Raw genomic sequence first — 27,023 nt, 5'->3', positions numbered from 1 at the left:
CCTAGTTGGTTCACCTTTGGTTCATCCAGGATGAGAAAGGCCTCTTGCTTTCCCTGCCACCCCCACCCGTCAGCCCATCCACTCACGCGTCCTGCTCTCGGGAGCTCAGGTTGGGGAATAAGGGCATCCTTGTCATGGGAACTCTTTCCAGAAGCTTCCTTCCAAGATGGCTGCCTGGATTTTTCAGAACCCATTCTCCAACTTTAATGGGACCCAGCAGCTATGGGGAACCAGCTTCCAGCTACCTCAAGGGGATCAGAAAGGACCTGTCTCTAACAGGTACTGTTACTCAGCAATAAAGGTGACAATATGGCTGTGAAGCAAGAGACTATCACCCCCAGAGGGCAGGGACTATGTCTGTCATGGTCCCTCTGTGTTCCCAGTGCTTAGCCAACAGGGGGTGCTCAATAAGACTTCTTGGATGACTGTGACCTGAGTTCCAGGCTCACTCTTCAATATCACTTGCCTCTTCTGATCCTCAGAGTCCCATCTTGCAATTGGGCAACTGTTCTCTAAACCCTAGAGCAGAGGTTACAAACTCAACTGCCGCAGGCCCCAGGCAGGGACATAAAAGTGAAACAGGTGGGAGGCGACTGCGGTCATGTCCTGTCTAGTGGGGACAGCCGCTCCTCAGCCCCAGCACCCAGGACTATGAGCCCAGAGTTCTTGCATTTGCCCATGCGCAAGAGAAGCCAGAAATCTGGATGTTTGTGCACAATGTCCTAATTTTTCAAGTGTTGGTAACTCATCTTAATTTTCAGCAAAAGCACCATACAGTCCAAACCCAATGCTTCTCAAGGCTGGCCCAGCCCACGGGCCACTGGTTTGAGCCTTCGGTGGTTGGTGTTTGTGGCTCACCAGGCCTTGGAGTAGGCCCGTCATGCCCAAGCCTGGGACAGGGGCCTGGATGGAGAAGGCAGCACCAGCCTCACCCCATGTGGGCGTAGCTATTATCCCGGCTTATGGGAGGGCCGGGACGGACTCGTCAGTGCTGGGGCTCTGAGTGTCGCCTGCAGAGCTCTGCCTTCCCTTAATTAAAGATCTGATGATAATCTAGGTGGAGTGTGGAGATAGGTCGAGAATGAGTTAGCAAACTGTGGCTGGCTGATTGTATCTATTGTAAAAAGCCCAGATATGATATCAGATTAGTACACTTTGTGTGCCTATTATAACACCATGTCATTACGGGACGTGTTATAATTAAGGCCTGAGTGGGCCCCCTCCTCTCCCTGACTTTGCAGGTCTGGGCACAGCGTCTCCTCCTACCTCCTTCCTGGCCAGGATTGGCCCTGCAATGGGGCATCCGATGCAAACCTTGATTGAGCTGCTGTGGAACACATCCCACAGGGTGCTGGGCCCTGTGTTGGGGTTTGAGGGAACAGCAGGGGAGCTCTGTCCCCAGACAGCTCACAGTCTGGAGGAGGAGAGGCCCATAATAAATATGGAAACAGACAAAACAAATCAAGATTTGGGAAGTGAGGGAGGATCGGGGTAGAGGACATGGGTGGGGTTGGGCAGTCAGGGGCCACTGGACAGGGCGGTCAGGGAAGCCATGACCAAATACAACCCACAGGAGAGTGGAGTCTGCTCTGGGCACCATCCTCAAGCCATCAGCTGGAGAAAGGGGCATCGTGATGTTTGCCGAGGAATGATCTGGGCCCAACAGCCCCCACTCCTGACCACCCATTTGCTGAGTCAACAAATCTTTGCTGAGTTCCCAGGGAGCATCAGGAACAAAGCAGACAACAGTCCCTGCACTGAGGAAGCAACACTCTAAGGAGGGGGACAGACATCAAGCAAATAGATGAACAAATGTATAATATGAGGGCAAATCGGAAAGAAAGATCAAAGGTGGACGTGACACTTTAGCAGTAGCCAGGGAAGGCTTTCCTGAGGAGGTGACACTGACATGAGATCTAAATAAAGAGACAAATCCAGCTGTGTGAAAGGGCTGGGGGAAGAGCATTCCAGGCAGCAGGATCATGCCTGGAGTATCGGATGAATATCAAGGAGCCCAGTGTGGCTGCAGCAAAGAGCAAGGAAGAAAGAATGGTGGGTGAGGTGAGAAAGGCCATGGGGAATACATCAGGCAGGGTCCTGTCCCTGAGAAGACTTTGGGTTTTGATCTGAGGTGGGAGTCATGGTAGGTTCTAAACAGAGGAGGGACAGGATCAGTCTGAAGTTCTAACAGGATGCCTTTGGCTGTGTGGGGAGAGTGGGGAGTGAAGGCGGACACAGCAAGGCCCGCAGGCAGACTACTGCAATAGTCCAGGCAGGAGAGGATGGTGGGCCTTGAATCCAGATGCGGAAGTAGTGGGGAGGAGGGCAGGAGCAGCACGGAGAATCTGGCTGATTCTGGTTGTAATTTAAAGGTAGAACTGGCAGGATTTCCTGACCAATTACTGGATGTAGAGCAAGAGATGAATCAAAGGGCAACCCACGGTTTGGTCCTGAGCACCTGGAAGGATGGAGCTGCCATTTTCTGAGAGCGGAGGGCTGTGGTGGCCCCAGCACCAGGGCCTGGCCTCTGCCCACCCCCTGAAAGCTCCCTGCTGCCCCCCAGCCCAGCCTCTCAGGTCAAGGCCATGGAGGGAGAGTAAGGAGCAGGCCCCACCCAGGCCTCTGGGCAGGAAAGGGGCACTCAGGGCCTAGCCACAGGATGACACAACACTTAATAATTTCTCCGCTGAGTTTTGCAATGGGCATCCTTTATCGACAGGCAAAGGGAGAAGGATTTTGCAACTGCCGCAACGGGTGATTGTGGCTGATGCCAGGCCAGAGGATATCAGGCCAGGCCACGGGGATCTTCTTAGCCCATGAGGATTGAGTCCCAAACAGGCCATTCAGGGCTGAGCCATCATGGGTGGCATGGAGGGCCTCAGACCCAAAGGTTCAAATTTCAGCTCTCCCACTTGGCTAGCGACCTTGGCCAAGTCACTTCCCCTCCCTGGACCTCAGCTCTTTTTCTGAAAAAAAGGGGAGCAGCTAAAAGAATTATTTAAATGGGGCTGGCTGGTTAGCTCACTAGATTAGAGCATGGTGCTGATAACACCAAGGTCAAGGGTTCAGATCCCCATAGTGGCCAGCCACCAAAAACAAAAAAAACAAACCGATGCACTGTTAACATGTAATGAGTGCTTACTGTGTGGCCGGCCCTGTGCTGAGTATCCTTTGTACATCATTGTGCATCATCGCATAATCCCCATGTCAACGCTTAAACTGTTATTTTCCCATTTTACAGATGGGGGAACTGAGGCTCAGGAAAGGAAGTGACTGCCCAGGTCACCCAGCCTTCGGGGTGGAGCAGGGACTCAGACCCAGGCCTTTCCAACCCCAAGCCCTACACTCTGTTGTTAGGAAGTCACTGCAACTCTCTGAGGCCGTTTCCTCATCTGTGAAGTGGGAATTTATAAGTGAAATGGGAATTAAGCAGCACCTCCCTGATGGGATTGGTGCCAGGCACCTGGGGAGCCCTTGAACCCAATAGCCATTATTATTACCAGGACTGTTTTTAGGGCACACAGAGTTTGTGGTCACCACCACCCCTTGGGGCCCCAGCCCCTGTCCCCAGCCCTGTGGGGCACAGACAGGACACAGGCTTTAGAATCACACATTCCTCTGTCCATATCTCTCCTCCACCTTCCTGCTGTGACCCCAGGCTCCCCCGTCCACTGGAGGCAATAATTCCCACCCACCAGGCAAAGCTGCCTCCATGTCAGAGGAAGCCTCTGGGGCCATGATAATCCCAGTGCATCAGGCACCTCAGGAAAGTCCCATGAAAGTGTCTCATTAGCTCCCATTTGAGCAGAGGACACCAAGGCCAGGCTGGCAGAGTGACTCGCCCAGGACATTTGGCCAAAGAAAATGGGGTGGGGATGCTGTTCCCACGGGAAGAGGGCCTCCAAATGCTCGAGGCCCTGATATGAAAGCCCTCCCAGCAAAGTCTGTTTTTCTGTCTCTCTCCACCTCTCTATTTCCCTCTGTATCTCTCAGACCAGATCTCTCATGTGTCTCTCTCTGTCTCTCCCCCATGTCTCTCTGTCTCTCCCCCATATCTCTTTGTCTCTCCTCTATGTCTCTGTCTCTCTCTCATGTCTCTGTCTCTCCCTTGCCTCTCTGTCTCGTGTCTCCCTGTCTCTCCTCCATGTCTCTCTGTCTCTCCCCCATGTCTGTCTGTCTCTCCCTCATGTCTCTGTCTCTTGCTTGTCTCTCTATCTCTTCCGTGTTTTCCTGTCTCTCCTTCATGTCTTGTCCCTCCATCTCTCTTCCATGTCTCTCTGTCTCTCCTTCAAATATCTCTCCCTCTCCCCTTTGTGTCTCTTTGGATCACCGTCGGTATCTCTGGCCCAGGCTGCCTCTTCCCACACACTCGTTCTCTGGGCCCACCCACCTCCTCCCCATTCCCAGCTCTATAAATATTTACAGAGGTGAAGATGTCTGGCCACCTAATTTGCTTGAAACCCTCACCCAGCCCCACCTCCCTCTTACATCCACCACCCAAGTGCTCCCCAGGGAGGGAGGGCCAGTAGGAGACCCACAGCCCCATGACATTGGAAATGCCCCCAGTTCTGGGGTTTACTGCTTGTGGCCAGACCTGGCCGCAGCTGGGTTCCCCTTCACTGGGCTCTGCCCACAGCCTTGGGGGCAAATGCTGATTGGCCCGAGTCAAATGCAGCCCTCTCCCTCCCTGCAGTGATTGGCTGAGGCTGGACGAGGGATGCATCTGTGGCCGGTGAGGTGGGGAAGTCTGCCAACCAGCTCTAGGAATGGTTTCCTCATTCTTAAGAGGACATGTGGGGGCCTTGTCCTGCCTTGGATGTATCAGGAAAAAATGGCAGGAGCTTTGGTAGCTGTCACAGAGCTATGAGGAGCTGGGCTGAATGGAGATGGCAGAACCATGAGATGGAAGAACTAGGGGCTTTGATGATATCCAGCCCCTCAACCTCCAACTCACTCAGCTATTTATTCATTCAGTCATTCAACAAATACTTATTGAGCACCTACTGTGTGCCACACCCTATGATGGGTACTGGGAACATAGCAGGAAACAAAGTTGACATGATTCCTGCCTTACATTCTGGGGTAGGAGACAGACTTTAATCAAACAATCATCTGAGCAAATGCAAGGAGAGACCATGGAGATTAGATCAGAAGTGGGGAAGGGGGACACGGTGGGGTGTCAGGGAAGGTGTACCTGGGGACATGTCTCAGGTCAGGTTGCCCAGAAGCAGAGCCTGAAACCGGGACTGGAATGCACATGATTCATTATAGACATGCTTTTGGAAGCAGGAGACCGAGCAGGACAGGACAAGGAAGGGCTACACTCAGATGTGGTCTCAGCTGATCTGATCTCACGGGGAGCTTTGGAGCATGAATCGCACTGCAGAGTTGATCTCATGTTGAAGAAAGAGGGCTGAGATTTTGGACCCCTGATTCCATCATCGATTGCGTCCACTTCTGATGTAGATGGGAGGACCTCCCAGATGAGGCAGCTCCTGCTCAGTGAGGCCATTCTCTGGATATGGGCACTAGCTGGGATCCCATAGCAGCCAGCATTGCATGGCAGTGGGAGACAGGAGCAGGACCCAGAGAAGAGAATCTGGGTGGGCCACCACAGCATGCACTACAGGAGCTCCCCTGACCTGAGATCCAGGCAGTAACTAGGTGAAGAAAAGAAAGGAAAGCATGCTGGTAGAGGAAGCAGCATATGCAAAGGTCCTGAGGCACACAGAAGTAGGGGACACTGAAGCAGAGTGAGTGAGAGAGAGTGTGTGGCAGGAGATGAGGTAGAGGGGTTGGCTGTTATGCCAGACCTGCAGGGTATGATGAGGTTAATCTCTATTCTGAAGGCAGGAGGAGTCATGGGAGGTTGTGGAGCCTAGATTACGGTCAAGCTCAGGTTTTTTAAGGCTCTGTCTGGCAGCACGTGGAGAATAGATGTAGGGCTGAGACTGGGTGCAGGAGACTGGCCAGAGGCCGTTGTACTCGTTCAGGTGAGTCACCGAAGCCTGGATGGTTGTGGGGCAGGATGCACAGGGAGGTGGATACTGGGCAAGGCAAGGCTTTAGGGGGTGATAATAGTAATAGTTATCAATCACTTCCCATGAGCCCACAACAGCATCCCATTTAAGCACATTCCCATGAAGTGGAAACCCTTATTATCCCTGCTTCATAATGAGGAAACTGAGGCACAATGAGATCGGTAACCTAGAAATGGCTGAAGCCCTCACTTGCCAGTACTTTCTGCCATCTTCAGAGGATACCTCCACCCCCACCTCAGTGGGCCCCAGGATGGTTGTAAAACTCAGGCATTCAGGGACCTAGGAGGTCAGTCACCCTGGATCCAACCCTCCCCAGCTGGGGACTCATGGGAATCCCATCACAGGTCACCAACCACTTTCTCCTTTCATTCTTCTTGAGAAGTTGGTGTTACTATTACCCCAAGGTCTCCCAGCCAAGAACCACATTTCCATCCAGTGTTTTGCTCTTTCTTGCAGGGTGGGACCCCACCCTGTGTGACCCAGAGACCCAGAGAGAGACAGGGACTTGCCTGAGGCCAGCACGTCCCTGGCATGAGTGCCTACAGCTGAGGTGAGGCCACCTCTGTCTTGAGCTGTTATCTGCAGCTGGAGGAAAAAGTACAGTGGGACACCTGGTGCTCCCTGATACGGTGACCTGTGGTCCCAGCCCCTGCAAGGACTGACAGGCCATGCCCAGCCAGGAGATAATCGCGATTCTGGCCAGTGATTCATTACAACATCCCAGTCAGGGCCAACCCGTGGAGTCTGAAGACAGGGAGGCAGGCTTTTGTGGGGCTGGGGCTGGGGGAGGGACAGTGAAGGGGGTGAACCCAGGGCTCAGCAGGGTCCCTCCCTAAGAGTAGTCCACACTCCAAAAAATGTCCCAGAAGCTTCCTTGATGGTCACTGGCTCACTGGTGGAGCACCTGCTGGGTGTCAGGTCCTAGGGACATGGCAGTACCAAGCAGACTGGGTGCCTGCCCTCATGGAGCAACAGTCCCACAGGGAAGGCAGGCATCTAATGAGGAGTGCCATGAAGAGAACAGAGTGGCCAGCACTGGCCCAGAGAGGGACAGGGGACTGCACAGCATGTCCAGGGAGGCAATCAGGGGCCTCCCCAGTGAGGTCACTTTGAGTTAAAGCCTGGAAGATGCATAGGGGAGAGCGCCAGGAAGAGGTGGAGGCAGAGCATGCTAGGAGGGGACACAACATGTGCAAAGGTCCTGAGTCGGGCCATGTGTGGAGTGTTCAAGGAATAGAAATAAGCCACAGGTGGGAAGGGGGAAAGGAAGGGCCAGAGTGATGTGAGGCCGGAGCAGGAGGAGATAACAAGACTCCCCTCGGCTGAGGTGAGAATGTCAGATTTTAGTTGAAGAGGCCATGGGGAGCCATAGAGGGCTTTAGGCAGTGATAGGGGGTGAATGATAAGAACGGAGTCCAGTGGCTCTTTTCAGCTGTTACACAGAATGGCCTAGAGTGGCCTGAAGCACTGCAGGTTCGAAGACCTGAGGGTCCAGGCCTCTGGGGCTCCCCCATTCCAGTATGCAGGATTCCAAGAGCCAACAGGCCTAACTGGAATAGTCTCAGCCCTTCTCATGGCCCCCTGGCTGCATGCCCTCACTGGGACCTCCTAGGGAACATTCCAGGCTGCGATTATCTCAGTTCTGAGCACTAATTAGCTAGGTTTCACTTCAAGCCTTCCTGGGTCTGCTCTAAGAGGGCCCCCTGGGGAGGCAGCTGCCAGGTACACATCCCCAGGGAGGACTGGAGGGGCCAGAAGTGAGCGGCCCTGCACTGGGTCCTAGGACTCCTCGGACCTGCTGCTGGAATCCAGAGGTGTGGAAGGTGTCCTGCCAGGATGCCGCTAGCACCTGCACCCCTGCTCTGTGCACAGACCCTCACTTTCCTCCCCCAACACTCCTGCAGCTGGTCAGAGTTGACCCAGCCCACAGCCTCACCCCACTCCATGTTCTTCCTCCGTGCTGATTCTTTCTCTCTCTCAGCCCGAATGACTGCCTCTTTGTGTCTCTGTCTCTATCTCTCTTTCCCTCTCTTTTCCTTTCCTGTCTCTCTCTTTTTCTGTATCTCTCTTTTCCTGTCTTTTTCTATCACTCTCTCCTCCTGCCTCTCTCTCCCTCTCTCTTACCCCCTCTCTGACTCTGTCTCTCTCTCACCATCTCTCTGTCTCTATGCCCCCACCTGGGCTCAATGCCCAGCCATTCCCGCTCATCCCCAACTGGAAGCATGGGCAGGGGGCAGGGGATGCTCTTCTGGTCCCAGCCCCTCAGGGGCATAAGGTGATGGCAAGTGTCCCTGAGCAGCCTCCAGGCAGGGGAGTGAGGGTGGTGCCTGCACAGACTGTTCCAAACCTGCTGGGTTTTCCATCTCAGTCCCCCCCTGACCTGGGCAGCCGCCTCCCCAGGGCCCCACCCTCCTTGGGCCAAGTGGGGTTGCTAGAAGGTGAGGCCTGACCAGGAACCTCCTGGGAACTGGAAGCCGAAGGAGCAGGGTGCCTGGACCCTCCACACTGACCCAGCCCCAAGCTGGAAACATTATGGCCCCATTTACACACGGGGAAACTGAGGCTCGGACAGTGCCCAGCACAGACTTAGGGTCACACTGTTATCAGGGTCAGAATTTGAACCCAGGACTCGGGCAAGGATTCAGACATAACCAAGGGCTTCAGTGCGTTGGTCTCCCTCCCACTCCCAGACCCCAGTTTCCTTCGCCAGGGGCCACCCTGATGTGTTTCTTGTGTGTCCTTCCAGAATTGTCCATGCAGACCCATCTCCCTCTTCCTGTTTGTATCTTTTTACACACGTGGTGAAACAACAGGCACTGTTCTGCACCCGCTTCTTCACTTGACTGTATCTTGCAGATCTTGTCTTATCAGAACCTTCTTGCTTATTTTTAACCCCTTGTTGTGTTCTCCAGGGAGGAGACCAGCATTAATGTACTTAACCAGCCCCGTTCATGGACATCCCGGTTGTTTCCAGTCTTTTCTTTGCTACAGAAAATGTCATAGCAATCCCCATCTATCCGCAACACACACATACATGTTTACATGGGGCTGCCAAACTGTAGGATCGAATAGTCCTGGAAGGTGGCAGTGAGTCTTAAATAGACGAGCTCAGAATCACAGGGCAGACTTGTTAAAACTACAGATTTCTGCGCCTGCTCCAAAACCACCTGAAGCACAAGCTTTGTGTGAGGAACCTTGGAATCTGCATTTTTAGCAAGCACTGGGGAAAGGGGAGACTTAGAGAAGGGGGGCTGTGGCAAAATGGTGAACAGGCAGGCTGGGTTTTCAAGCTGTGTTCCTGGCCCACAGGGCTCCCGGGGACACGCAGGGCTGGGTCCCTGCCCCACACCTCTTCCACAGCTCCCTTTCACTCCATTCACGTGATGAGGCTCTGGAAAACCTTGGGGGGTAAATAAAATGGGATCTACCCATTAAAATAAAAGAAATAATGAAGTTGAAAAACCAATAGATGGGGAACCAGAGGCAAAGTGATGCAAACAGACCAGTCCAAGACTCCACAGGCCTTGGTGTTAATATGTAGCAAGACTGGACTTGACCCTGGATCTCCTGATTCTTGGGCAGGCCTTTTCTGTGGCTATGCCACCCCACCCTGGTCCAGTCTCTTGTCAGCTATCAGTCCACTCATCCACCCACCCATCCACCTACCTTCCCACCCACCCATCCCTCCTCTACCTGCCCACTGTTCACACCATTGCCCAGCCATCCAACCATCCATCTGTTCACAGACACAACCACCCATCCCCCATCCTCCCTCCAGTATTCACTGAGCTACTATGAGCTAGGTCCCATTCTCAGTGCTAGGTCCCATTCTCAGACACAGCCATCAACACAGCAGACCTGTTTCCACCCCAGGAGCTCAGCACTTATGGGAGAGACTGACCATAGATTGATGATCACACATGTATAGACCCCCAAACAGGGGTCATGGCTTGGACCATGCACAGGAATGGAGGGGAGTCAGTTGGGGGACAGCCAGGGAAGGTCTCTTTGGGTGAGGCCCTCTCCTCTGAGACTAGGCAGTGAGTGCACAGGTACCTGGTAAAAAGGGAGGGGAAAGGCATTCACCAAGGAGGGAACAGCATGGGCAAAGTCCTGAGGGTGGGAAGAGGAACAGCAAGTTGGAGGGATGGGAGAAGTCACTGCACCTGGAGAGAAGGGTGGGCTGGGACGTGAGGAGGAGACTGAGTATAGGTGTAAGCAGGGACGATCATGCAGCGACATGCTGGCCACAGTGAGGACAGGGTCTGATTGGAGCCCCAGCTGCCAGGGGTAGAGGATCAGAGGGGCCTGGGGTAACCACAGAGCAAAGAGACCACAAGGCCAGGAATCAGATTCCCCCAGGGAGAGAAAGGCACTGGAGGCTGGGAAGCTCCACTCGGGACCAGGTCCCACCTCCTGCCCCTCTGCCGAGGAGAACCTGCCCAGGCCTGCCCTCCCGGTCAGAACACTGTCTCCCTGGCCCCCCACCAGCTCCTCCTCCCATTCACCTGCCCTTCCTGCCCCAATGCAGGAGGTCTTCCCCTTCCCCGCCCCCAGCTCATCCCAGGGAACCAAGCTCTCCATGGGGGGAACCAGGGTAGATAGATCCCCCTTGCCATCATCAGCCCATAAGGAACCCTATTAAAGCTTACCGGGTCACTCTGTCCAAAGCCCCCATGTACCCTCTGTTGTTTACTGAGTGCCTACTGTGTACCAGACTGTGGGCTGACAACTTTCCACCAATTCTCCCATTTTGTCCTCACCTCCTGCTCCCAGCTAACACCACCCGCCCCATAAACCTGTGAGGAAGAAGTCAGATCATACCCCTCCTCTTCTCAGAACCTCATCCACCCACCACCACATACACACACTACCTTCCAGACTCCCTTTCCCAGTTCTCCCCCACTCAGCTGCAACAGGCCTCCCTCCTTGCTGCTCCTTGAACATAGAAAGCATGAGCCCACCCCAGGTCCTCGTGGCTCTCCCCCTCACCTCCCTCAGGTTTTTGCCCAAATATCACATTCTCTCAGCGAGGCCTTTCCTGACCTCTGTAGTTAAATGCAACATCTCTCTCTCTCTCTCTCTCTCTCTCTCACACACACACACACACACACAAAACACACATGCATGTACACACACACCAGCAGTCCTCTTCCTCCCCTTCTTTATTTTTCTCCATAGCATTCATCATCTGACCGACCATATCCCCCACCACAATCAAGTAAACTCCATGAAGACAGGGGTTTGGAGCTGTCTTATTTTCTGCTGTATCCCCAAGCTTAGCACAGTCCCCAGCACATGGCAGATGCTCGATTAAGTCATTCCTGGAGCACAGGAATGAGTCTTCTGTGTGAGTATTACATGTGCATGCCCTGGGTTGCAGATACAACAGAGAATAAAAGGAAAACATTGTGGCAAGTGGCATTAGAGGACCAGGATCTAGGACCTTGTTTAACTTCTTCTCGGTTGTGGGACTTCAGGAAAATAACAGAGGCCTGAGGGGTAGCTCATCCCGTAGACCAGCATTCTTCCAGGGCCACCCCGCTGGCTCCTCCAAGGTCCCTGTTACATCCACAGTGTTATTATTCTTTACCAGAAAGTGCTGGGCTCAGTGATTGTTGATAACATATGGCCGATGGTCCGTGCTTTACAGGTTTCACAAAAAAACTCCAATCGACCAAACCACACCTCAACAGAACTCTCAGTTAACCAGAACCAGAGTTTCGGTTGGATGGGGGTGTGTGGGTTTTGGGGTTTTTTCCCTTTTGCTTCCATGAGTTCATTTACCAGCCATTTATTTACCAGGCACCAAGCACATTAATATCACGGAGGCCCCAGACAGGACTGATACACAGGGACTCAGAAACAAGTCCCAATGAGATGGCTGGTGGGAGGCCACCAAAGGCGTTCAAAAGAACACTCGTCTGGAAATGCAAATGAAAACCACAATGAGCTACTACTACCCGTGTGCCCAAACAGCTCAAATTAAAAAGACTGACCACCCCAGGTGTACAAATGCTTTGGAAACTGGTAGTGTCAACAGAAGCTCGGCACACACAAATTTCGTGGCCAGCAATGATGCCCCAGGTATAAACCCAACAAAGATGAGTCCACCAAACGACACCAACGAGAATGTCTATGGCAGCTCTATTCACAACAACCAAAACCTGGAAGTAACCCAAATGTCCACCAACAGTACCTAGATTGGGCTACATTCACGCAGTGGAACACAACACAGTATTCAAAACGAAGCTGCACAGAACACAGATGAACCTCGAAAGTTTTGCTGAGCAAAAGAAACCCGCAAAAGCAGATATCCTGAAGGATTCCACTGATACAAAGTTGCAGAACAGGCAAGATAATCGAATCTGTTAGAAGTCGGGAGAGCAGTTGTCCCAGAGACTAGACGGAGAGATTTTTGAGTGATTAGAAAGCTTCTGTTTCTTGATCCAAGTGCCAGTTACACTATGTGTTCGGTTGTTGAAAATGTCTCCAGCTCTTCTGTACTCAGGATATACTTCCGTAAAATGTTTCCATGTTGGCTGGTCCAAAGGTAGTTACTTAAATTGATCGATGGTTCAGGTCAGTTACAGATCGACCTCCTTGTTCTGCTCTTTCCCCCTTCTCACTACTTCACTTGACTAGTCTCAAAAAAAAAATGTTTACATTTTAAAAGGTATAACAGGAAAAAAAAAAAAAAAAACGAAGGAAGGAAAAGACATATTTGCACAGAGACAAAAGAAATGCGTAGATGAAGATCTGGAAGTTTGCACCCGAAAATCAGAAAACCATGCTGGGAAGGTGAGGAAGGGGCTGGCCCTGGGTGGGTTGTCCAAGATCAACTTCAGTTAACCAGAAATGTGTTCATGTTTTAAGAGATTGGAAGCATGTATTACTAACATCATTTTAAACAGAAATTTAACAGTAAAAAGGCAAAAAGATAGGCCAACCAGGGAAATCAAAGAGCAACTTGTATCAATTGCGCACCTACTATGTGCTCCAGGCCACGGGTCTAAGCCCACCATCTCCTTATTTTCCCCAGTCGCACATTAGTTCAGCCACTGATGGAATCTGGGGCCAGAAGACCAGGTTCACCTTGCACAGGGCACTTCTTCCCACTTCCCAGGTGAGTAAACTGAGGTTGGTGAGGTTAGTGATGGGGCCACCTGCCCTCAAAGAGTGTTTCTGAACATCAAAGGAGACAACTCAGGTGAAAGCGCTACATGACCTCGCTGGATGCCACAGTCCTGCCCAGGACTGGACACATGAAGGTGCAGGGCCCCTCGTTCTAAAATCATTAAGAATATCAAGATGACGACAGCAGAGTTTCAAACCAGGGGGGGGGCCTTCTGAGCCAGGGGCCCTGTGGGACTGACGTTGTACACCCTTGAAGCCCACCTAGTCCCACCTTTGCTTATCAAGAACTTTCACAAAAAACAGGGTGGAAAGTAAGAGTTTTCTGATAACCTTCAGGCAGTCAGAAAGCTCCTTTCTCCAGAACTTCCCATTCGATGCCAGCTGTTTTAACATGCTGGTATTTTGAGGCCTTAGGGCAACAGGGGCTCCCCCCTTCCCACCACTAGAAATAATAACAACAACAGGAGCTACCATTATGAAACACTTAGTATGTGCAGGCATTGTGTTGAGTTTTAGACACATTTGACTCCTCGACTCTGCTCACCAAGGTTATGAGGTCAAATGCTCTCATGGGCAGGCTCTGGAAGTGGAAACTGAGGCACAGAGTAGGTCACTCACCCCGGGTTGTACAGCCGGATAGAAGCAGAGCTGGGATTTGCACCCAAGCCTGTGGGGCTCCAGAGCCCACATGCTGGCCCAGGAAGGAAGGCAAAGGCCAGGCGGGAGGCAGGCAGAGGTTGGCAAGGCCGCCTCAGGGCAGAGAGTGTGACTCCGGGAATGGAAGCTGCCCTCTGCCACACTGACTCCCCTCCCCACTGGGAGCTGCGAGCTCAGGGCTGCAATGGTCTTTGCCACTGGTGGTTTCACCATCCCCCACAGGCCCTGCGGAGCCTCTGGGTGCACAACGGGGCTGTCCAGCCCAGTGAGTCCAGGCCAGAGCACTGGGTAAGGAGCACACTCTGGGTTTCTCAGACCCTGGTTCAAATCCTACCTCTGCCACCCACCAGCTCTGTGAACTCAGGCAAGGTACACTCTCTCTCTGAGCTCCTGAGTGCTTTTTGGCTTTTTCTTTTGAACCTCAGATGCCAAGTGTGAGATTATCCAACTCTTCAACTCACAACATGTCATCATGATTGTCTACACAAGTCTCCTCTCTGGTTTTATTTATTTATTCTCTTTAACCCCCCTCTCTACTCTCTGCCCACCTCATTCTCCTATGTGCGATGTGTATTGTTAGCTAATTTCTTTATGTTTTTACCTTGATATTGTGGTTTAACATGTGCACAGTAAAGTGCAAAAAGGCAGCTTATCTGAAGCATGCAGCTCAAGGACATTTTATATACATACAAACCCATGGGACCACGACCTGGGGCAAGATGTAGAAGGTTTGCAGCAGCCCAGAAGGCTTCCTTGTGTCCCTTTCCAGGCAGTGACTCTCCTATCCCACAGACTTGTAAATTCACCTTGCCCATTCTGGAACTTCCTATGTGAGGGGTCACATAGCAAGTGGTCTTTTGCATCTGGCTTCTTTCACCCCACAAAATGCCTTTAGGATTCATCCACAGTGTGCGTAAATCAGTAGTTCACTCCATGTTATCACTGAATACTATTCCACTACGTAGATGTACCACAACTTATCTCCTCTCTTGCTAAAAGACATTTGGGTTGTCTCCAGCTGGGGGCTATTATAAATAAAACTGCTATGAATATGCCTACAGGTCCTTTTGTAGTCTATGTTTTTATTTATTTGGGGGTATATTGAAGGTCAGGTACTTATTCTGGCATAATTTTGAATTTACAGAAAAATTACAACAAACTCCAGGAATCCTTCAGCCAAGTTGTTCTTATTTTCCCCACTTTCTTCACCATTTTCCTTCTATTTGTATTTTTTCCTTTGCCTGAATTATTTGAGAGTAAGTTGTAGGCATGATGTCACTTTGTCCCTAAACACTCCAGCGTGTATCTCCTGACTGTTATCAATACTGTTATCAAATTCAGGGCTTTTATCACTGACTGACGCAGTGATAAAATCTGAATCTGCACGCCATATTCAACCCACAGTTGCCCCCATAAAGGTCTGCATGATTTTTTTCTGGTCCAGGATTACAGGTGGGTTCCTCTTGTTGTATTTAGGCCTGAAAAAGTCCTTCCTCAGTCTCTCCTTGACTTTCAAGACCTTGCCACTTTTGAGGATTACAGGCCAGCTCTTTTGTAGTACGTCCCTTACTCTGGGTTTGTCTGATGTTTCCTTGTGATTAGATTCAGATTCTGTATCTTTGCAAGGATATCATAGAAGTGACACTGCATTCTTCTTGTGTGTCCAATCAGATGGCACACAACTGATTTCTCCCACTGCTGGAAAATGGGGATAATAAAAGATCCCACCTCATCGAGCTGTTACAAGGATTAGATGAGACACAGCCCAAGGCCTGTTTTTGTAATTATTATCTCCCCTGTACTTGTAGGGAGGGCCAGGCACAGGGAGGAAGAACAAACACAGAGCTGCCCCCGCCCAGACCTGTCTCCTGGGCTCAGTCCTCGCCCTGCGACCTAGAACTTACACCCAGCATGTGATGAGAGACACAGATGCACGGGAACCTGGGATTCTAGTCAGACCAGGTGGAGGCCGACTGATGCTGGTTCAGCCTGATCCCCTAATTGAGTGACGGGGAACTGAGGCCTAAAGAGGGCAGGGGGCTTCCCCAAGGCCACACAGTGAGCCACTCAGCCTGCGGGGTCTCAGCCCAGGCTGTGGCAACCTCCACACCACTGCTTTTCAACCAAGAGCAATCTTGCCCCCCAGGGGACATTTGGCAATGTCTGGAGACATTTTTAGTTGTCACAACTTGGCTATGGGGGTGGGGTTTGCTACGGACATCTAGTGGATGGAGATCAGTGCCCCCACAACAAAGACTGATCCTACCCCAAATGCCACTAGTACCAAGGTTGAGAAGCCCCAGTCCACACTGAACTCATGGCAGCAGGCAACAGGGTAACCTCTGGCCATCTGCTGCTGCCCACTTCCTACCACAGCCCAACTGGCTGCAAAGAAAAGGCAGATTAGGACCCTTCAGCAGCATCCAGGACTTGAGGAGTCCACATTGTACAAACGGGGTTTTGTTGCCCAAGTCTGTGCTTTTCTGAGGTCACAAGAGGTTAAATCAGCACCATTGGAAAGTACCATTTGAGGATGACACCACCTGTGGGGAGCTAAGGGGTGGGGGACTTCAGAGGTGTCAGGAGCCCTGTCCTAGAAATGCAGGGGGCAGAGGATCTTAAACCATTTTTGGCAGCCGGATTGCTAGGCAAGGCACTTACACCCCAAGATCCTGTCATCTCTTCTAGGCTCTAATTTTATAGAATCTGAAGTTCCAGGTGTTTTTTGTTCTAGGCAGAGAGAGTTGACTAACCCTGGCACATTGCAGATTCTTAGTAAATGCTTTGCTGAATAAATGAGTTCTGATAATAACTGATATTTATTTAGCTTTTACTATATGCCAGTCACTGTTCTTAGTACTTATCATCTCATTTAACCCTCGCCACACCTTATGAGATAGGTATTATTATTACCATTTCTATTTTACAGAAGAGGAAACTGAGGCACAGAGAAGTTGCCCAAAGTCACAAGCTGTTTAGAGGAACATAAACGAATGAATGAATGAATGAATGAATGAATACCAGTCCCCATCTAAATTAGCATTTTTCCTTAAAGTATTACTGAACCAAACATTCAGTTAAAACTCTTCTTGGGGAATAAAAACTCCAGCCCAAGCCCTCTGACTTTCTGGTTCTCTCCAGGTCAGTCCTTCTTCCTCTCATTGCCTAAGGGGTACTGTGTCTCCAAACCTGAGCCCAAGATAAAGCCTTATGACACAAAGACCTGAGGAGCCTAAAGTGTTGGGGACCCTTTCATTTATCAAGAGCTTATTTTCTACCAAGCCCCACACTGCACAACAGTCAGGAATGTGACATGACCCATTGCACAGATAAGGAAACTGAGGCTTAGAAAAGGGAGGTCACTTACTCCAGGTCAAACATCTAAGTGACAAAGCTGGGATTTGAACCCACATCCATCTGACTCATGAACCCTCTAAGGAGACAGTGAAAGAACAAAGGACAAGGAGGAGGAACTGTCGGGCAAAGGCAGGGGGACCTTGGGGAATCAGCCTCAGTTCATGCTTCAATCACAATCTCCCCTCCTCAAAAGTGCAAAGCTCTGATCTTTGTGGGTGGCTGAGACCAGAGAGATCTGACTCTATTGGTGACATTTAGACCCTGCAGTCCTGCTCCTGGGTGAATTCATAAGAGAAACTCTGAGAAGTCCATTAAGAGGCTGGTCAACACAATATGTGCCACTCAGGACCCCTACAAGAGAGGAGCAGCTGCAGGGAGCATGGTCAGCAGACGGCCTCCAGCTGCCAGCAGCTGCCTCAGAGCAAGGTAGGGTATAATGGTCTGGGTATCTCGTAAGCTGGACAGAGCAAGGTAGGGTATAATGGTCTGGCCATTCGGCCCAACAGGGGACACCCTGAGAGGGGAGTCTGTCTTCAGTGCTCTCACCAGACTGCCCGAGGCTCTGCAGGGCTGCATTACGGTTGAACCTCTCCATCTGCCCAGTCCTGCTTCCTCCCCCTCCATTTCACAGGTGTTGACCCCCAATAAACATCTTGCACCTGAAACTCCATCTCTGTGTCCACACAACGTAAAATGTGACAGAGGCACATTCAATGATGTTTATCACAACAGTGTTTGTGGCTGTGGGGACTTGGAGGCAACATCAGTGTCCATCACAAGGGGAGTAGTTCATTAAAATGTGACAGATACATACAGAGGAACATTATGCATCAGCATAAAAAGCAGTGGATTATAGGGACACAGAGAGGCATGGAGACATCTCAATAGCATAGTGTTCCAGGAACGTATGCTGCACTCAGGCAAGACGTGACCTATTCGATACAGTTGTCCACTGTAGCATTGTTCGGAATAGGAAAAGACTGGAAACAACCTAAATGTCCATCAGAAAGGGACTGGTTAAATAAGTATGGTAAATCCATGCAATAGAATGTGATCATTAACAGGAATGTGGCAGCTCTACAGTACTGATACGAACAAAGCTCCAAGACACGTTGTTGAGTGAGAAAAAAAGCAAAGTACACACCAGTGTAGAAAGTGTGCCACAGTGTACATAAATATAATATGTGTGTGCATGTGTGTGTGTGTGTGCTCACACAGACCATCTAACACAAGAAAAATCTGCTGGAAACTGCAGTGACCTCTGGGGAAGGGACCTGAGGGTCTGAGGACAGGAGTGAGAAGGAGACTGACTTTTCATTGCAAATTCATTGATACCTTTTGGATTTTGAACAATGAGCATATATTAGGTATTCAAATTAAATTAAAAATGAAAAAGAAAAATGTATAGAGGCCATGGCAGAGTTGATCTGAGATTATTATCGACAAGAAGGGAGGCATGTTGTGTGGGAGGCAAGAAGAGCCTGAGAGGGTGTGGAGGGTGTTCAATCGGGAAAAAGAAGGCGAGACGGAGCAACAGCAAATTGGTTACATACAGGGGACTGGTCAAACAAGTAAATATATTGAGATTAATAGAAGCCAATTTTGTCACTGTTAGAAGACAGTTACAAATACAGAGAGAAAATTAAAATAAACTCTATGGTGCTGGATTGGAACTGGAGTTAGCGTAAACTCATAATTTTCTAAAAGGATAATTGATTGATTGATAGATGATAGATACAGAAATAATACAGAAGTAAATGTGTGTCTACGTACATACACATATACAGTCCTTAGCTCTGTCTGCTGAGAGGGCCTGGAAATAGAGACAACCCAGCAGCAATGAGCACAATTCCTCCTGAGATCTTGGTTTCTAAATACCACTCGCCACTAACAGGAATAAGGCTCCTTAGAGAAATGACTGATTCCAGGGCTGGGGTAGAGAAAGCACTTGATGACCTTAGAGTACCTCATCGTGCCAGAAAGTAAGGAAGTACTCAAAGAATGATGGGGACATGTCAGGGGGCTCCCAGTGGCCAAATCTGGGACAATCTGAGCTTGTAAACAAATGAACAGTAATGATGATGATGATGATGATTATGATCATATACCCACTGAATAAAATAGAAAACCATGAATCCATAAAAACAATGATAAAAATAAATGAATAATTGAAAGTTTGATGACTGTTCAAGATGTTTACATAGTTTCAAAGTACCTCCCCTCAAACACTTAGTAATTGCAAATGGGAAAAAAGTAACTTCACAGATGTGAAGCCTGGCAGATATCGGCTCAATCAAGTGATCAAAGCCTACACCATCAACAACAGGACAGAGAGGAGAACACAGCACCACTTCTATGATTTTCCTGCCAGAGATACGGACCTAAGTCTAACCACAAGGAAACATAAGACAAACCCACAGTGAGGGACATGCTACGAAATAGTTGGCCCGTATCCTCAAAAGTGTCACAGTCATGAAATTCAAGGAAAGACTGAGGAACTGTTCTAGCTTAATGGAAACTAAAGAGATGTACATCTAAATGCAACATGCAATTCCAAACTAGATCCTCTTACTGGATGATATTAAGGCAACTGGTAAAACTTGAATGGGTCTGAGTAGACGGTCATATTGTACCGTGTTAGTTTCCTGATTTTGATGGTTATATTGTGGTTATGTAGAAAAATGTCCTCACTTGTTGGAACTATATATCAAAACATTAAGGTGTGATAAGGCAATAGATCAGCAATTCATTCTCAAATAATTCAGAAAAAAATGTTCTTTGTACTGTATTTGTAACTTTCCTATCAATGTGAGATCTTTTTTTAAAATAAAATGTTTTTAAAACACACACACAGAAAAAAAGTAAGAAACGGGATGAGATCTATGGTTGAATACAGAAATTAAAACCCCTACTCACAGCCAGTCACCCCTAGGTGTATACCCAACTGAGATATGTGCCTATGTTCATCAAAGACATGTCCCCTAGAGTGTTCATCTCAGCTCAATTCTAAAGAACTGAAAACTAGAAACAACCTAAATGTCCAAGAGCAATGAAACGGGTAAACAAATTGAGGTTTATCCACGCAATGGAAGTCTATTCGGTAATAAAAAGGAAGGAGTACTGATATACACTGTAACTTGGATGAATGTTGCAATTACCACTGTAACTGTACTGAATAAAAGAAGCCTGACACAAGAGTTCTTATTGTGTGATTTCATTCCTATAAAGTGCAGAAACAGGCAATATTAACATTTGCTGTTAGAAATAAGGATAATGATTACCCCTAGGTGTGGAGGATGTGTGGCTAGAAGAGGGCACGAGGGGGCACAAGGGACTTTTGGGGTGCTTGAACGATCTGCTTCTTGATCTGGATGCTAGTGTGTCCGTGACACGAAAATTCAGAGTGGATGCCTATGTTGTGTGCACTTTCCTTGCATGTGTGTATTTCACTAAGAAAGAGACATAGAACAACTTGATCTATGCATAAGGACAGATATTGCCCTCATTGGGGCGGGGCTATGAGAAACAGGAGAGACAGATGTGGGAGCCAGGGCAAAGAGAGGAGATAAAATGCAGTGCAGGCCTGATAAGGGCCAATGACAGTCGTACCCTGTCTTACGAACTGGAAAGCATGATTAGCTCTGCACCTGAGACTAAGAATAAAGGCAGGAAAGGGTCCCCATTGTCCATTTGTCCCTCACTCCACCCTTAGAGGGTCAGCCAGGCAAACTCAATGACTGGCTCCATTTGGCACAAGAGGACTGAGCCCTGGCTTGAGTCAGGCAATCCAGGAGGCCCTGACCCCTGCCCCACTTCTCTCTCCTCCACAGCCTGCTGACCCCCGCCCACCAGGCTTTCTGAGGAGTCTTCGTCCTCCCTGGCCACCTCCGTCCCCTCCAGAGCTCTAGGGGCTGGGGCAGGGATCTGGTGACAGCTATAAAAATAAAAGCTCACCCGGCCAGGTTGCCTGGCCTCCAGACTCACCTCCCAGAGATCTCAGCTGGGCTGGCCCCAGGCAGGCTGGCAAAGATGCCTCTGAGTCCTGGCAGGCCAAGGCCTCAGTGGAGCAGGTGGTGGCGGTGGCAGTGTGAGACAGAGGGGTTATTCAGGGTGGCACAGGGAATCTGGTCACAGCACAGCTGCCAACACACTCTGTGAGCTGCAGCAGGGCCTGACCCTCTCTGTTTCCTAATTGAGGGCCCCCTTGGTGGATCATGTATGGGGCTGGGGGGCAGGATTTGGAGCTTACTGAGGTCAGCAAAGAAGTTTCTGTACATTCCAAGGGCTTGACCTGATGCACACTGAGATTTCAGAGTCATGGGGGAGACACCTGAGGGCAAGCAGCATATTTTCACGGCAGGATGTCTTCGTGCATTACTTCAGCAATTAAAATGATTTTTTTTTTCCTTTTCTTTGTCTTTTTTACTGACCGGTAACGGGATCGCAACCCTCGGTGTTGCGCCTGCACCGCGCTCAGCCAGTGAGCGGGAACCGGTCTCCACATGGGATCCGAACCCTCGGCGGGAGCGCCGCCGCGCTCCCAAGCGGCGCACTCTCCAGTGCGCTACTGGGCCGGCCCTAAAATGAATTTTTAAAAAATCTTTACACCACATCCAATGGAAATCATTTTTCCTAAGAAAGAGCTCATTTCTAGACCCAGGTGCAATAGTGTCAGTAGATCATTCTCAGACAAGGAAACTCTGCGGCATCACTAAGAAATTCAGGTCACAAAACAGCTCGTACAGGTTGATTCCGTTTTGGCGAATGTATCAGTTAGAAATAGATTCAGCTGCCAGGAACAGGAAGCCAAAATGACGGAGACCTCAATAAGCAGAGATTTATTTTTCTCTTATGTAAACAAGCCCAGAGCAAGGCAGGCAAGGACTGGTGTGGCTACTCCACTGCCATCAAGAACCCAAATGCTTTTTGTCTTTTGGTTCCATCCCCCTCCATGACTCAGTGTATGCCTCGTGGTTCATAATGGCCCCTGAAGCTCTGGCCATCACATCTGAGTTCCAGCAGGAGCAGGAAGAAGCAGGAAAGGGGGGTGGGGGATGGTGGCAGAAAAGGAAGGCAAAAGAAAATGTGCCTCACAGCTGAGTCAGCCCCCTTTAAAGAGCTTTCCTGGAAGCCCCACCTACAACTTCTTTTTATATCGCATTGATCATCCCTAGCTGCAGAAGCTGGGAAATGTAGTCTCTTTGTAGGGCACCTGTCCCTAACAACAGAGGAGTCTCAGTGCTGAAGAAGGAAGGGGGCGATTATCGAATGGGCAACTTTAGCTACAACAAGGAAAAAATACACATAGAATGAAAACTCTTGAGGGAAGTTAGCAACTGCCATAGACTCATACAGAGTTCTCTCTGCAATCACCCTGTATGAATTAACCTGCCAAATCGTTACAAAAACACTATGAGGAATTTTATTATCTTGTTACAGATGGGGAAACTGAGGCCCAGGAAGATGCATTCACTTGCCCCAAATGACATAGCCAGGGAATGGTGGATACAGAACTAGAATTCAGGCAGCCTAATTCTAGTATCTGAGCTCTTAATCCACCAAAATAATGACGTTAATAATGATGGTCCCTAATATGTACTGTGTGTTGACACTGCTGTAAACACGTTGTGTGGATTAACTCACTTAATCCTCACAACAATCTTATGAGGCAGGTAGTATTGTTGTCCCATTTAATAAACAAGGAAACTGAGGCACAGAGATGTGAAGTCACTTGCCCAAGGCCGCGCAGAAAGTGTTAACGGGCTTGTTTTTATAGTGGAATTACGAGTGTTTTTAATTTCTTTTTATTGATATTCAACATTCTCCAACCTTCCCACCACAATCATGCATTACTTGGGAAATCAAATATAAAGAAAACTCTTCCGAGGGTCCAGTCTCCTGCCTGTGTAGTGGAATTACGAGTATTTTTAATTTCTTTTTATTGATATTCAACATTCTCCAACCTTCCCACCACAATCTTATGCATTACTTGGGAAATCAAATATAAAGAAAACTCTTCCGAGGGTCCAGTCTCCTGCCTGTCCCCCAACCCCCCACCACCCCCATCCCGAAGGCAACAAGGAGGCCTGGCCCCACACCTCTCCCCCGCCTCACCTCTCCCCCTGCTCAGGGCTGGTGCCCTCTCCCCTGCACTCACAGCTTCCCAAAGAACTCTCCCTCCCTTGGCTGCCAGCCTTTGCTCCTCCAGTACCCTCTCCTGGTGAGCCCTTCCCCTCATGCCTGCCTGCTGAACAGCTCCCCATGGCTCCAGGCCCTGGGTCAGAGGCTCCTCGCCCACAAGGCCCCACGGGCCCACAGAGGCGGTCTCCCTGTGCCCTTCACCCACTGCACTCTGCCTCTCCCAAGGGCCGAGGGGCCTGTTTCATTCTGTCAACAGACCTGTCAACAGACCCAGGGCTTTCTGGGTGCCAGGACCTGGTAGGGACACCCTCTCACTCATCCTTATAACAACCTCATCCCAGCCACCAAGGCCCTGCATGAAGGACCCTGCCACTCCCCTGTCCTCTTCCCACTCCACCTCTCTCTTGCAGCCACACTGGCTCCTGGCTCTTCCCCTCACAACCAAGCTCAGGCCTGTCTCAGGGCCTTTGCACCTGCTGTCCCTTCTGCCTGGAATGCCCCCTCAGCACACCTCCCCAGACACCCTCTGCCTACCACTTTCCCCCACCTGCTTTTCTTTGAGGCCTTTGTCACAGTGTGGAATGCACTGGCCAATTTGCTAGCTGCACATTGGCTGTCTCCCTGACCAGAATGTCACCTCCAGAGGGTGGGGACCACCTTGGGCCCACAGTGGGTACTCACTTGATACTGGTTGAATGTATATACTTTTTGTTCATAAGTGAGAAGCTCGGGCCCAGAGAGGCCAAGTGCCTTGCCCAAGGTCACTCAGCAAACAAGGGACAAAGCTCAGAGCTTTTTTCTTTTTTTGCCCTGGCATCTTACCCCTCAGAGGATGTAAAATCATGGTTTGCCATCTGTTTGCCCCATAGCAGACAGGCCGGCAAGTGGCTGAGCTTGGGGCATGGCACACCTGGATTCCTATCCCAACATTGCTTCTCTCTGGGAAAGGGATATTCCCTCTCAGAGCCTCAGACCTCCCCTCTGTAAAATGGTACTCCTACCTTTTGGTCTTGGGGACACCCAAAAGGGGCTCAAACACCAACAGGCCAGGGCTCCAAACAGCCCCCACTTCCCCGTCCCACTCTAGCCTCCCCTGGGTTTCCCAGCCCTTATCCTCATTACCCTGCATGTGGCAACAACCAATGCATGGCCAAAAATCTCACAGGGAGGAGTGGCTGGCCAGCTGGTGCCACTGGGACACCATGTGGGTCATCCAAGAGATCAGCCAGGTCGAAAAAGAACTCGGGGTCAAGGCGGGAGGACAGGACAGGGAAACAGACCAAATGAGAGGTTTGGTTCCATGGGCAGGTGGGGAGTGCCCATCAGGTTCAAATGTGAGGCAGGAACTCAAATCCTGCATTAGCCATTCACCAGTTCTTAGGCCAGTGACTTCACCTCTTGGTGCCTCAGTTTCCCCATCTCCAAAAGGGAAGTGATAAGTAACACCTACATCATTGGGGTTTTGTAAGGATAAAAGGAACTTAACACACACAGAATAGCAATTGGCAGAGTGAGTGCTCAATAAACTGTGGCTTGTCCCCACTGCTGCCTCACCTGGCTCGGGCATCTGTTCAGCTGTCACCTCCTAGGAGAAGCCTGCAGGGACCTCCTTACTGCCTCCCAGCCCCACTTTCTGTCCCTTCAGAGCTCTTGCCCCCACCTGTCATTACCTTGTTCCAGTTACTGGATACTTAGTGTCTGTCTCTCCCTGTAAATTGTCACCTCCATCTTGGTCACCACATGTCCCCAACACCCAAGCAAAGGAACTGGCACACAGCAGGTGCTCAATAAATGTTGCATAAATTTAAAAAAATAACTGGGCAAATAAACATCTCAGATATAAGGACAAAAGACTCAGGGAGGTCTAGACAGGACTTGGAGGCTGGAGGAACATTCTTTAGGTGTTTAGAAGGAAGAATTCTCCTCATTCCTACTTCTGCCATTTTTAGCTGTGTAACCTTGAACAGGTCCCTTCCCCTCTCTGAGACTGGTTGGCAGGAAAACACTGATACCAAAAGTTGTGCCCTAAGGGACTGGCCGATTAGCTCAGTTGGTTGGAGTGTGGTGCCGATAACAAGGTCCAGGGTTCGATCCCTGTGCCAACCAGTTGCCAAAAAAAAAAAAAAAAAAAAAACCTGTGGGCTCCGAGCAGCTGACGAGCGAGCCTGTTAAACTGGTGAGTACAGCCTCAACGTGAGGCCCAGCACCAGGCCTTGTCTCCAGCTTTCATTTCCGACACTCACTTTTGCCTTGGTAAGACCACCAGGCTGGGGGGACAACTGCCTGAGATTATAAGTGTGAGTGAATTTTGTCAACCCTCCTATCCTGAGTGGGGTGCCAGGCTCCCAGCTATCCTCAGTGGTCAAACCCACTAAATGGGCCTGTAGTTACCATGACCGTCCTTCTCCGGCGGTGAAGCATCCAGTGAGTACATCTGAGCCAAGGACTTGGAATGGTGCTCTGCACGCCACCTGCACGTGACTTACCTCCACTATTACTCCTGGAGGCTTGTCCCTGGCCTCCCGGGCCCCTCGACCCATCCCACTCTCTTTCTCATGTCCAAACTTGTACATGGACTGGTTCCTCCTTGCAAGCCCCTAGCCTCGTAGCTGGTGATCCATGGCATGGATGTCACTGCACCTATAACACCTCCTCAGGTCGTTTGGGTAGTGCTCCCACAACAGGACACCCACACCACCATCAAAGCCCTCAACCTACTCACTATTTTTCCCAGCCCTCTTCAGAGGCAGTCAGATAGTCTTGGTCCAAATTCCCTTTCTGTTGCTTCCAAACTGTGAAACTACATGCAAGTCAGTTAACTTTGGGTCTTGGGGGGCCTGAACTTGAAGCTGGGCAAGGAGCCCTCCAAGAAGGACCCAGGATTCAGGGTAGGGACTAGGATTACAAGTCAAGATCTTGGCCCCAAACTTTCCCGAGAGTTGGGAGTTAGATGGAATTTTATAGCCGGCTCTACCCACCCCACCTAGAGCACTAACCTCACTACTGTGGGCCTCGATCTACGTCTTTAGAAATGAGTGTAATACCTTGTGTGGGTTGCTTATGTAGATTAAAGCAAGAAGTCAGTGTGTAAAAAGCTGCATTCAATGCTGGCTCCAAGACAGCGTCAGGAAGATGGGGGTGGTCACTGTTTGGCCAGGCTGCTCCCCTCTCACCTCCTTTGCGTAAGCAGCAGCCACCAGCCAACTCTCAGTGACAAAGGGGAGAGTGGGGATCAGCGAGACTAGTTTCTAAATTGCAACCCTCTTCACCGCCCCTGGAGACTGAGCCACCTTCAGCCCTGGGTCCAGCCCCCCAGCCTTTGCCCTTCAGCAAGTAAATCTGAGAGCCAGTGTGCTGTTGCCAGTACTGATGGAGCCATCGAAACTGATGGGGCATGGGACTGGACCGACTTTGAGGCAGAAGTGAGGTTATATGTCCAGTAGTCTGCACAGCCACCACGGGAGACATTAGCATTGGGGAGGTGGCGTTTGCCTAGATCCTCAGCTCCCTAATGGTGGGGGCCGAGAGTCACCGTCTCTGTCCCCCACACACCTTGGGCTCCTACAGGGAAAGCACATCCAGGCCCCCAAAGGGAAAAGGGAGAGGAAAAGCAGTCCCCATTCTCAAAGCACAGTATCAGTGGCTGCACCCAAGATACCAGGCTACCCCAGGCCCTTGGCAAGCCAATCT

Source organism: Galeopterus variegatus, unplaced genomic scaffold, assembly GCF_000696425.1.
Source record: "Galeopterus variegatus unplaced genomic scaffold, G_variegatus-3.0.2 Scaffold729, whole genome shotgun sequence".
In the NCBI taxonomy this organism is placed as follows: Eukaryota; Metazoa; Chordata; class Mammalia; order Dermoptera; family Cynocephalidae; genus Galeopterus; species Galeopterus variegatus.
This window is presented reverse-complemented; position numbering follows the sequence as displayed.